The sequence below is a fragment of the Artemia franciscana genome, chromosome 18, assembly GCF_032884065.1.
Source record: "Artemia franciscana chromosome 18, ASM3288406v1, whole genome shotgun sequence".
NCBI classification, from domain to species: domain Eukaryota; kingdom Metazoa; phylum Arthropoda; class Branchiopoda; order Anostraca; family Artemiidae; genus Artemia; species Artemia franciscana.
Window position 1 is genome coordinate 14,741,630 of NC_088880.1, and position 13,878 is coordinate 14,755,507.

Genomic DNA, 13,878 nt, shown 5'->3' on the forward strand with positions numbered 1-13,878 from the left:
AGAATATTCATTTGCAAGGATAACCAACTTCATAATGACATCAATATCCAAACTAGCCATGATCACATCTTGTATCAAATCAAAACACTTTTGTAATTCAATCCTTATCATATCTTCTCACTTTTTCGCATTACATTTCGAATACATGGAAACCACATCAAAACTGCAGGGAATTGAATTCTCCCTAACGTAAAATTTTTCAACTTATTAATAAGATCAGTCGAATTTTTTAAAAATATGGTTTTTGTGTTCCTAATAGAGGACGTAATGCCACTGACAACCACTTTCCTAATTTTGCGACAGATAAACAATCTCTTTATAAAATCTATATCTATATATATAAAAATAAGTTGTCTGTCTGTGTGTCTGTCTGTCAGGTGACGTCATGTTTCTGTGTCGACTGACGTCATGAAGTTAATTGTCGTCATTTTTGCTATGACGGTGACGTCATTAAAGATATTTAAGACATATATGTTCACGTAGAAATCTATTAATGTTTAAGTTTAAAATGACTGATGAACTTACAATGGCAAAAGCCGATGAAGATGCTCAAAGAGTCTATGCCAAAAAACTTGCTGCTCATAGAGAAAGTCAGAAAAGAAAGCGTGCCGAGGAATCAAAAGAACAGCAAGGAAACAGGCTTGAGGCTAAAGAACGCAAAACCGCGCAGTTAGATGAAGATCCACCTGGACAGCGAGAGTCAAAACATATCAAAACTGAAAATGATAGCGATGATGATTGGGTTTGGGATTTTGACTTGGATAAGGTCATCAATGCCTACCAGATTTTAGTTAAAAAAACAAAGGTTCGGCGATATGTATTTCATAGTGAAGCTGAAAAATAAAGAAGAAAAAGAAAGCTGAAAAAAGAAAAAAATGTAAAAAACTAAAAAATACTAAAAAGAAAAAACACTCAAAGAGAAATTACATACCGGGACACAAATGACGACCGGGACAGAGGGAATATAAATAACGACCGGGACACTCAAAGAGAAATTACAGACTGGGATACCGGGACACAAATGACGACCGGGACACAGGGAATATAAATGACGACCAGGACACAGGTATTTAAGAATATCGTTCAAAGACAAATTTTTAATTGTAAGAAGACCGTTGAAAGAGAAATTTCTAATTGTAAAATGACTGAAGAACCTACAATGGCAACACCCGAGGAAGCTGCTCAAAACGAATGTATTCAAGCCGAAGTAGCTGAGTTGGTAAAGCGTTATGTTTCTGGTTCTAGGTCCGAGAGGCTCCAGGTTTGAGCCTTGGCTTTAGCATTAATACTGTCTGTGTGTCTGTCAGGTGACGTCATGTTTCTGTGTCGACTGACGTCATGAAGTTAGTTGTCGTCATTTTTGCTATGACGGTGACGTCATTAAAGATATTTAAGACATATATGTTCACGTAGAAATCTATTAATGTTTAAGTTTAAAATTACTGATGAACTTATAATGGCAAAAGCCGATGAAAATGCTCAAAGAGTCTATGCCAAAAAACTTGCTGCTGATAGATAAAGTCAGAAAAGAAAGCGTGCCGAGGAATCAAAAGAACAGCAAGGAAACAGGCTTGAGGCTGATAGAGAAAGAAAGAACAGAAAGCGTGCCGAGGAACTACCAGAGCAACGCGAAAGCAGACTTGCTGCTAAAAGAGAAAGTGAAAAAAGAAGGCGTGCGTCAAACATTTTCAGATCAATTGCTGGCAATTGGAAACGGAAAGCTCCCAGTAGACTCAATTTCAGGACGTATACAACTACCTGCTGATTTCTGTAATTTAGTGACATCCAAAAATGAATTGATTGAAAAAGTATTTCCGAATATTCTAAAAAATTATAAAAATAATAAATGACTAAGTGAAAGAGCGATTCTCACACCCAAAAATATAGACGTCCACGAAATCAACAATATTGTTTTGACCAAGATTCGAGACCAGGCAGTCCTTTACAAGTCAGTCGACACAGTTTTGGAACCAAATGAAGCGGTTAATTATCCATCTGAATTTTTAAATTCCATAGATCTTTCAGGGTTTCCACCACACGTGCTACAACTAAAAATAGGCGTACCAATAATACTTTTAAGAAATATCAACCCACCAAAGCTTTGCAATGGCACGCGACTTGCCGTAAAAAAAACAATGGAAAACCTAATAGAGGCCACAATCTTGACAGGGCCTTTTGAGGGTGAGGCTGTTCTTATTCCTCGCATTCCCATGATTCCAACGGATCTGCCTTTTCAATTTAAAAGATTGCAATTCCCAATTCGATTAGCATTTGCAATCACCATTAACAAAGCTCAAGGTCAATCATTAGAAAAATGTGGTTTAGATCTTAATACTGATTGTTTTTCCCATGGACAATTGTACGTTGCATGTTCGAGGGTCGGTAAACCTGACAATCTATTTATATGCAGCGACAATTGGACAGCGAAGAATGTTGTATATTCGCAAGTTTTACGCAGTTAATTTGTATTGTATCTATCTATCTATCTATATAAAAACGAGTTGTGTGTATGCATGTTTGTTTGTTTGTAAAAAGAGCGTTTGCATATGACGTCATTACTAGTACATATGGCTTTGTATATGCACAGACAATGGGAAAGCCAAGAATGTTCTATATTCGCAATTTTTACGTAGTTTAACTCCTGCAGACGAAATGAATGCTTGCCTGAAAAATTCTAATTTATGGGCACACGTAAAAATATTAAAATTAACTACAAATATGCGTGTCCGATTGCAAAACGATGACTCTGGTCAAACATTTTCAGATCAATTGCTGGCAATTGGAAACGGAAAACTCCCAGTAGTGGGAAAGCCAAAAATGTTGTATATTCGCAATTTTTACGTAGTTTGAAGCACATATATAAATCTATCTATATTCACAGGTGGGACACAGGGACACAACTACAATAGCGCGTAACTAATATGGCGCGTAACGACTTACGCGCGCGGGGGGGCCTAGGGGGCGCGAAGCGCCCCACCAACTAGGTGTTGGGGTGGCGCTTCGCGCCACCCCAACACCACCCCAACACCTAGTTTACTATAAAATTGTGGGGTAATGTGTAATTGTAAATTGTTTTCAGATACATTTCCTTTCTTATCGAATTTTCTTTATTTATTTGTTTTAATGCGTAGATGCTTAATAGTGTTTAGAAACCCTTAAGTTTTCGAAGTAATTGGGGAGAGAAATATGTAAACCATCCATCCCAACATATAAAAATACAACGAGCGAGATAAATGTAGAAGGGGAGTAAAAACTACATAAAGAAGGAGAGGGATAGAGAGGATAGAATGTAATATTAAGAGGTTAGAGGAAAAAATTAAGAAAACGAAAAAAATCGAAACAGTCGAAGACAAACATCAAAAGAATAACTTAGATGTAGTGTCCGTAATTAATACCAACGGCATCTGTTTAAAACATGTTTCTCTGTCTGCATTCGGAGATAACTATACTAGTCTCAGTGAGATAAATTGATAAACAGATTACGATGATACAAATATTTAATATATAGAGTCCGTTAGGCATTTAGTACACTGCGTTCTGAGCGGTCTGCTTTCCATTATTGTCTGTCATAGTTTCCATAATTTTGTTTCTAAAGTATCATATTTTTATCATATTTTGGTATATTTTATTATGATTAACCTAGTTTCACCTCTTGAGTGTGGTCGGGATAACTGACAATTACCCTATTTTTTATGTTACAAAAGGTTGCAGAAGCATAAATTATAAAAATCTGGTGGTTATAATGTATGTATAATGCAATATAGTGTAGAATGCAGGTAAAAATCTGCAGGTTATAATTCTGCAGCGTTATAATTTGAAGCACGTTGATCTTTCATGATTGAAGCTTATCCTCAATAAGAATTATCGATCGATTTTTTTTTCAACAATTAGATGGTGTGTAAGAGCGAGAGATTCTGCACCTTGTGAAGTTTTCAAATAAGTTTGTTTCCAATTTGGTAGTCGCTATGTATTCATGTTCGTATCATCAACCACGAATTGGTCCATGAAAGAAATTTTTTCTTATTTGTAGGGTGAATAGAACGTTTGGCTGAGTTCTTCTGGGATCAAACCCACTAAGGAATTTTCCCCCCTAAAATGATTCCTCTTCTCGAAATAAAACTTAGACTTACCTCAAAGCCTCGATAATATTAGTTTTCTCAACTTTCCATCTTGATAGTTTTTTTTGTGGAGTTTTATCTCTCTTTGCTGTTTGTTGTCATGTCTGGCCAGTTCGCAGATCGGCTTAAGAACTTTTATTGGTTGTTTTTCGCGTGTTTACCGTAGTATAGTATGAGAAGCGACAATCGATAAATCTTTGAGACGATGGATTTGTAATCTGAACTTTCTCTCCTCTTTCTTATTTAAGGAGAAAATTGAATCTTTGTAGCAGGCTACCTTCATTTGTGATTTAACATTAACCTTATCAAAGGTAAAGCTTCCTGTGGAACAAATCTTGTTTAAGCAACTTTCTGATTTTAACCTCGAAAAGTCTGACTTGTATTGATTTGAATTATATAATTAGGAAACTAAGCATATAGTATCTTGTGTAAACTGAAGGCAAGGACCCAAAGGTGAAGGAGTAGACATCTTACCCTTGATTTAATTCGGGGGAGTGGGGGGGGGAGTAATACGTTTAGAAGATGATTCAACTATGAAGATCATTTTTAGGTTTTGCAAGACCTAACCGGAAAAATGTGTATTTAAAATAAATTTCAGAGGAGGGAATTCAAAACGTCGATTTTATCGATTTTAATTGAATAAAATAAATCGAGTTAAATTTAAAAACAAATACTATAATACTTCTAGACTTTTATGTTCAATTCGGTCGTAGCAACTTAAGCACACTATGAAATGAAACCTACATACGACAAGGCTCTATATATGCACTGTTCATGATTATTGGCCCATCTGCGTCTATTCTGTACATTTTAGAAATGCGTCTATTCTGTACATTTTAGAAATTGCTAAATGTATTTTTAATATTTTCCGATTCAAAATAAATTGGGGAGGATTCAGAGGCATATACCCCTAGAGTCGGTCTGTAGACTCCCCCTCCTCGCTTTCGGCATTTCTTGGAAATAATCGATTAGAATGCACTATTCAGCATTTATTTTAAAATTCAATTTCGCAGGAATGAGATTTTGATTTTGTATGGTTGATTATGGAGATTTCTTTTTGTCGCATCAGATGAAAAGACGAAACCGGGAAAATGATGGAAGCATGACTTGCTGATTCGGTGGGTTTCCCATAGCAAACAAAAAAGAAATTTGAACTTAATTCAACTTCGCAACCGTTAAATATTAACGCTCTACGGATTAATACTTTTAGAGAAGCAAATTAACGTTGTAATTTGTAAAATAACATACCAGTTTTGGGATTACCAGCTTTTTTTTTAGTTTGAATAGTAGGTCCGTAACGGAGTTACATTAAGAATTGATTAATTAAAAAGATCGTGCTCTTGGGTATTAGTTGGAAATTTGCAAAAGATAGTTACCATTTTAAGCCATTTGATTAGTTAAAATAGGTAAAGTAAAATTTGGCGGAGTAAAACAGAGTTAGAGATACTAACTCTTGAAGTACCGAAGACATTCAAACAGTACATTTTTGCCCCTCCCCGCACCCATCTTAAATCTTTTCATGTCCTAAAATCAAGATTTTCTAAGCTTTTCTTTTGGTTGTTTCGAAATTATAAAGTTTTTTGAGGAGTATCACATTTTCGTCAGTGTTGCCACGCTGGGTCGTGAATACAAAAAAGCAAAACTGATTAGATATATTTGTTAGTTAAATTCAAACATTAACAACCTTTTAATCACCAAAGGCAACTAAACCTTCAAAGGGAAGCCATACCTTTTAAAGCTATTTGGTACTATATATTTTTAACTTATTTTTCGCTGATTTTCCAACTGTGACGTAATTTTGTCAAAATCCTGCGGGTGGGGGGGGGAGGCAAAGTCAGAGCCAATTTTCCCAAATCAGGTGAAAATGACAGTGAAAACTGAACAAAATGAGCTATATATTACCATAAAGGCAAAAGTATACTAAAGAAAACTTACCTGTTTCTTTACTTAGGTTTGACAAGATTTTTGTCTGAAACTAAATTTCAGCTGGGGGGTAAATTGAGGTTTGGAGGGGGGTAATTGCCCCCGGCCCCATAACAAGTTATGCCCATGTTTTTAAACATTTCTTTATTTTAATTTTGGCGCCCGCTACTACCAGAAACTACGTAACTGCAAATGGGGTCTTTTTTTATAGTTGAAATTGAATTCCTTATCCTTCCTAATCTTTTAAGATATCTATACTAGCCTAAGTTTCCACTTGAGCAATTCAAAAAATCAGATTGCGTTTTTTACTCTAAACCTGGTAATCTAGATGTGTAGAGGCATGATTTTTAGCAGAAGACATGTCTGTTGTTCGTTAATCAATAATATTACTACTAAAAACTCATCGCGGCACCTCACCGCAGCACCAACTCAGATAACAACTCACCGCAGCACCAAGCCACCTGAGGCCAACAAAGCTACGTACGTTTTTCATCGATCCCAATCTATTCAGAGACTCCTCTTTACCCCCTTCCAGGAAGTTCCTGTTTCCTATACATTCGTTAATCAATGGTTCAAGATAATCTGTGAACAGTGAGTAAAAAGGGAGGAAAATATGAGTAATGAAACGCATTCTGAGTAAGCAAAATAAGTTGGTTTAAATGCTGCTATTAATACCCGACGTAGATAAACTTCGAAGACCACACTGCCTTTCCATGACAAAAGTAAAACAGTTCAAAATAGGGATGAAACCTTTTAATTGACATTGAAAAGATATAAAATTATTTAATTGGATATTTCGAACACATATACAGTGTTCATCATCAGCAGTAAAACTCCTGATAGTAAAACTCCTGATTAGTTTTACTGCTGATGATGAACACTGTATATGTGCTCGAAATATCCAGTTAAATAATTTTATATCTGTTCACTGTCAATTAAAAGGTTTAATCCCTATTCTGAACTGTTTTACTTTCGCTATTAATACCAAGTCAGTAAATCTTACAAATTAGATGTATAACCGCAGAACAAATGTAATGGAGCTTGGTTCAAATTTTGAATCTCCTACTTCTGCTAACGCCTGCTGTTTCTATAATATAATCTATAATATTCTATAATATAATATAATACAATATATATGCCATAGAAAATCCTAAGATAGAGTGCAAAAAGTGACAGAATTAGAAAACTAATGAAGGGGGACTTTTTGCTTTTCAGGTCCAAATCCAAATGCGCGTGCCAAGGAGGTCGGATGATTTTAAAGTCAAAATGTTGACAATCTTCTGAAAATTGAAATTTCATCTTATTTTTTTTTTACCCTCTCCATATTACGAATGTTGAGCTTCTAGTCTATTTTACTATTTAGTAGGAAAGTTACATCTCACTTAGAAACTACCTAAAAATGATTATCAAAATCATTTGAATTATAGGGCGCATTGTTAAACCTCTTTATTAAGGGTTTCAGTGCATAAGCCCTTGTAGGGCTTTTTATTAATAGTATGGATAGCAAGTTCGTAGCATAGATCTACAGAACATATTTTGACCTGGCGAATGGAAAACCATTAAGATTTATTCGAAAATATACTGAAGAAAGGCCAGGAATGGGGTATTCTTAGTATCTCTGTTACAATATGAATGTTAATAAACTTCCGATTGTGGCCTGTATTTATCGAGCCTTGTTTGCTCCGGTAGATTGTCACTGCCTCAGAAGGCCAGCAAGCCGTCAATCACTGGCTCAGCCAGTCAATGTTTTACTTGCATGTACAGAAAACTTATTGATCTACGATTATTTTGTTACTAATGAGTTTATAGGATCGGCTTTCGAAAAATTAAAATTTATGGGACCAATAAATATTAAGTAACTGTAAAGGATGGCCATAACAGTCTTGAAGAGCCATTTATGTCTTAGTCTTATGTATTAGTCATATAATGGCCAATAGCTGGTGGAAACTTACGAGAAAAGAGGAATTTACGAGAGTCGATTGCTCTCTTCAAAATCTCCTTTTGTACAATGTCAGAATAAGTGTCGAAGATTTGTACTTCCTGACTAGCACTAGTCCTAATGAATCCTAGAATAACCGGAACTCTAAGCCACTTATTGAAAATTCTCGGGGGGGGGGATGAGTTCCCACATAAGCTTCGAAAACTACAATCTGTAGCAAAATGAGCATCAATTAAGAATATTTATCTTCTTCTACTCAGGAACGGCCTCAGGAATCTGGATGCATAGATTCGGGGAAAACTGGAAAAAAATATGTGAATTGTACGAAGAATATGTATATTTGTGAAATTTTTTTGAGACGGGAGATACCAGCCTAAGCCCCCTCTCTCCCTAATGGCTGCCCCTTATATGGATTTAATTTACACCCTTCATACTGGTTTCCATTATATTTTCGAATATCAACCGTAATAGGTCTTTCCGCAGGTCTAATCTGCTGCAGCACTGAAATGAATTCAAGAAATTGATAATGATGTTGTTATTTTAAAACTTGATATGAAATATTTACAAATTGCGAAGAAGAGTAGATTTATTTTTAACTTTTCGAAACCCATGGCCAAAATGAGAAGTGAAGAATAGGAAATTGCATTGGAAGGTTCTTTTCATTATCCAGCCATTTGTGCACTAGTAAGGATTTGGGTAGCTTTTTGTTTGATGTGAAACATGTGATTTATTGAAACTGCCACCGACCCTTTCGGATACCGGTTTTCTTCTGCATGCTTATGTGGGTCTCTGTCTGCATTCAAAAATGAAGTTTTTGGCGTGTTGCTGATGAATCGCTATTCCTTCTTATTATTATGAGAGAATTCAACTGTTAAAATCTGGTACTAGACTAATCCACGAACACAGCCTATATAGACACATAATGTCCATGAATGATAACTATTTTGATTTGTGTTTAAGACTTATGCTGTTCTATATTATCTAAAAATTTAACGCAGTATAGAAGGAAGTGCTAATTCTCACATGGCCGTTGAAAATCAGGAGAGAGAGAGAGAGAGAGAGAGAGAGAGAGAGAGAGAGAGAGAGAGAGAGAGAGAGAGAGAGAGAGAGAGAGAGAGAGAGAGAGAGAGAGAGAGAGAGAGAGAGAGAGAGAGAGAGAAGTTTATTATCAAATATAAGACAGTACAAAATTGAATTACAATACACTTATTCCCCCTCGAAAGGCCCCATGGCCATGGATACAAGGGTGATCCCTGTAACACTTTTTTCCGTACTGGTAACATTCATTTAAAACATTAAAGGCCCAAAACGTATTGTTATGTGTTAAAGAATCAGAAATGGTATGGGGCAGTCACGTATACTAAAATTTATTTTGAGGGAGTAGGAACGGTTTGTCAAAACTTCCAGAAACAGACACATTATACGGAAAGTATAAGAAAAAGTGGGGAAAATTGTAGACCATAGTGTCGAAATATAGTGGAGAGATATTTTTAGTCTGTTTTCATTTGTGTTCGAGACAGAAAGGCAAAATAATCTTTGAAAGTCATAAAAATAAGGAGAGGTCGGTAGGGGAGGAACACGGGTCTTACTCACAACTGACATGCTGGACACAAAAGCTTAACTTTTTTGTGGTATAGCGAGGGAGATCAAGGAGGATAATCGTGCCCAGGGGATCTCTCAGTGAAGGGGGTGCCAAATGGTCTTCAAGGCAACCAAGATTTTCTGGAAAAAAAAAAGTTATTTGGATTGTTTTATGGGTAATACATTCCAGCTATTCGAGTGATCTGAAATACTTAATTAAAATGGTGAACTGTTTTAAAACAATTATAGATAAGTAATTAAAATATCATCATTATAACTTATTTTTGACGACACTTATGTTTGAGTTTTCCACTGTCACACGTATCCGACTTCAGTCTTAGTCTGAATTTTTTTATTACTATTATTTTATTTTTAATAGATTGTTTGTGTAAGATTCAAAGCCGCCTAACTCTAGCCTATTAGTTATTTGGATTGTTTTATGGGTAATACATTCCAGCTATTCCGAGAAACAGCATGTTTAAGTGTGATTAGATAGCGACTATTTGTAATTTATTATGTGACTATGAGTGAATTCTATATGAAGATTAAGTAAATACCTTTTGGGAAGAGATTAAGTGAATAATTTAAATGGGATAGCTTATTGTCTTGTTTTTAAGTACTTTTTTCTCTCTCTCTTCTTCTTTATTTTCCTTTTTTCTCCACTTTTTTGTCTCATTTAATTATCTTTTTTTGTTAATGAAGTTGATATTGTTGTTCATTAACGTTTATCAGCCACTTCGAACAAGTCTTTGACTTTCTAAGGTGGCTGACGTGGTTCTTTTGTATATTGATGATATATACAATAAACGTGTCTCTCTCTGTTTTATTACTATCTGTTTCTGTACGGATGGGGGGAGGTGGTATATCTAGTTTCAGCGCTAATCTAAAGTAAGATCATTTTATTTTGATGTTAGTCAAGAAATTGTGCCTTTTCCTGCAAGGCTCACATTCCTCAAGACAAAAAAAAAAAAAAAAAAAATACATATATATATATATATATACTAGCTGTTGGGGTGGCGCTTCGCGCCACCCCAACACCTAGTTGGTGGGGGCGCTTCGCGCCCCCCCCAAGCCCCCCCGCGCGCGTAAGTCGTTACGCGCCATATTAGTTACGCGCCATTGTAGTTGTGTCCCTATGTCCCACCTGTGAATATAGATATATATATATATATATATATATATATATATATATATATATATATATATATATATATATATATATATATATATGTATGTATGTATATATATATATATATATATATATATATATATATATATATATATATATATATATATATATATATATATATATATATATATATATATATATATATATATATATATATATATATATATATATATGTTTTTAACTACGTAAAACTTGCGAATATACAACATTCTTTGCTGTCCCATTGTCTGTGCATATAAATAGATTGTCAGGTTTACCGACTCTTGAACATGCAACATATAATGGTCCATGGGAAAACAATCCGTATTCAGATCTATACCTCATGATTCTAATGATTGCCCTTGAGCTTTGTTGATGGTGATTGCTAATCGACCATTCCCTGAGTCGCCATCGTCATTTATATATCCCCCTGTGCACCCCGGCGTCCCCTTTGTAGTTATGTCCCTGTGTCCCGGTCGTCATTTATATTCCCTGTGTCCCGGTCGTCATTTGTGTCCCGGTGTTCCAGTCTGTGATTTCTCTTTGAGTGTCCCGGGCGTCACTTATATTCCTTGTGTCCCGGTGTCCCGGTCGTCATTTATATCCCCCTGTGCCCCCCGGCGTCCCCATTGTAGTTGTGTCCCTGTGTCCCGGTCGTCATTTATATTCCCTGTGTCCCGGTCGTCATTTGTATCCCGGTGTCCCGGTCTGTATATACATTCGTTTTTTAGTTTTGTTTTTCTCCTTTATTTTTTTACTTTTTTCTTTTTTTTCTTTTTTAGTTTATTTAGATTTTTAGATTTTTTAGTTTTTTTATTAGTTTTTAGTTTTTTTGTAGTTTTTACAATTTTTTTTAGTTTTTTTAGTTTTTTTTTTACTTATGTCCTGGTCGTCATTTATACTCCCTGTGTCCCGGTCGTCATTTGTGTCTCGGTGCTTTGTTGATTGCTAATTTATATTATATTTATATTTATATTTTTTATATTTATTAATATTTTTTTAGTTTTCTTTTTCTCTTATTTTTCAGTTTTTTCCTTTTTTTTTAGTTTTTTCTTTTTTAGTTTTTAGTTTTTTTTGTTTTTTACCTTTTTTTAGTTTTTTTAGTTTTTTAGCTTTTTTAGTTTTTTTATTAGTTTTTAGTTTTTTTTTAGTTTTTGCCTTTTTTTAGTTTTTTCAGTTTTTTTTAGTTTTTAGTTTTTTACCTTTTTTTAGTTTTTTTTAGTTTTTTAGCTTTTTTAGTTTTTTTTCTTTTAGTTTTTTTTGTAGTTTTTACCTTTTTTAGTTTTTTTTCTTCTTTTGTATTAGTGTGAAATAATTCAGACGTCATATGCGGACAAACACGACGTCACTCGACAGACAGACAGACAGACATAACCCACAAACAACTTATTTTTATATATATTTATTCATATTTTTTTAGTTTTCTTTTTCTCTTTTATTTTTCAGTTTTTTCCCTTTTTTAGTTTTTTTCTTTTTTAGTTTTTAGTTTTTTTTAGTTTTTTACCTTTTTTTAGTTTTTTTAGTTTTTTTAGTTTTTTAGCTTTTTTAGTTTTTTTATTAGTTTTTATTTTTTTTGTAGTTTTTGCCTTTTTTTATTTTTTTCAGTTTTTTTTTAGTTATTAGATTTTTACCTTTTTTTAGTTTTTTTTAGTTTTTTAGCTTTTTTAGTTTTTTTTTCTTTTTAGTTTTTTTTGTAGTTTTTACCTTTTTTAGTTTTTTTCTTCTTTTGTATTAGTGTGAAATAATTCAGACGTCATATGCGAACAAACATGACGTCACCTGATCCACAGATCCACACACAGACAACTTATTTTTATATATATAGATATACCGCGTCTTTAACACCTTACTCATCAAACTATTGGAATTACGTCTGGATTATACGATATGTGCTATTTCGGATTCAAATTGGTTTTCTTTTTACATAAAATTGGTTGGAAAAATGTCACATTGGCAACCCTGCTAACTTGTACAATATAACAAGAATAAAGAGTATTAAAACATTGCTGCTGTTCTTTACTCATCCTTAGTCTTGCGTGGGTGTTAGAGATCAGGTTCAGTATACTAACGTTATCTTTTTTCATATACATCTACCTCTGTTTGTAATTATTATAAATTTTGCTAAATTTAATTTCAACAAATTGCTGCTTCATTTTTCCTGTCTCCTTCTATGCTCTCGGCTATAGAATATTTCTCTTAGAACTAAGCTCTCGAGGAAAGTAAGAAACTCAAAGAAAATAATCAAGGAGCTTTCCTGGGGAGCTGCCAACGGCATTACTAGGATTTCGCTGAGAATATTCCCTACTATTTACCATATTGTGAACGATATTGATTCTTGATCAACGTAATATTGCATCTGTAGGCTTACACGCGTCCGAGAATTGGGTGTTAAGGGAAACTTTCATATCTGAGGATAAAGGATTGGAATTTTTTTTTTTAGGTCTAAATTTCTCTGATAGGGGGTGGGCAATTGCCTTTGTTTAGGTAAAATAATAAAAGAAAAAATTTCTTGCGCAATAGTATGCAATAATATTGCGGTACTGTTGACACTTACGATGTAGAATTCTTTAAAATTATGCTTGGTATCAACACATATTTGTTCTGAAGAGAATAAAATACCATGATGTGCTTTAAGTTTATGTTATTTATTTAAGTTTCGCGTTTTAATATTTATTTGTTGTGGTAATATATCAGCTCACTACTTTTTGTATTAATTCACCGGTTTTGATTGGACTAATAATCTGATTATAAAAGATTGAACTTTGTGCTTTGACGAGTGCAACGCAGTTTGATTTTTATAGCCTCATGGTGATTGCAAAATTATGAGGTATCAAGTAATCCGAAAATGGAAATTTTGAATTACCGTGACCTAAACAGTAAAACGTACCATATACTAGCTATTTTATTGCCACCAATTCAGCAATCAATGCCTGCCTAGTTTAAATTTTTTTAGGCTCACTCGTGGGCTTAGCTATACGTTAATTTTTGCAACATCACTCTTTGGGTTGATCATACATTCATGTCCTAGCTAAGCATGCATGTGAATCGGGACTAACAAAATCATATCCAGTCAGGGTTGTATTTGATATGGTTTCGTGACAACATTGAAGCTAGGTATGTGAAAATTGACTATAACAATAAGCATAGTG

The 13,878-nt window shown here is 34.2% G+C and overlaps 1 protein-coding gene across 3 annotated transcripts in view; it reads left to right on the plus strand.

Moving 5' to 3' along the window:
- The window catches only part of LOC136038658 (zinc finger protein AEBP2-like), a 147,883-nt gene that overhangs the window by 79,017 nt on the left and 54,988 nt on the right, over positions 1 to 13,878 (plus strand). The window lies entirely within an intron of this gene.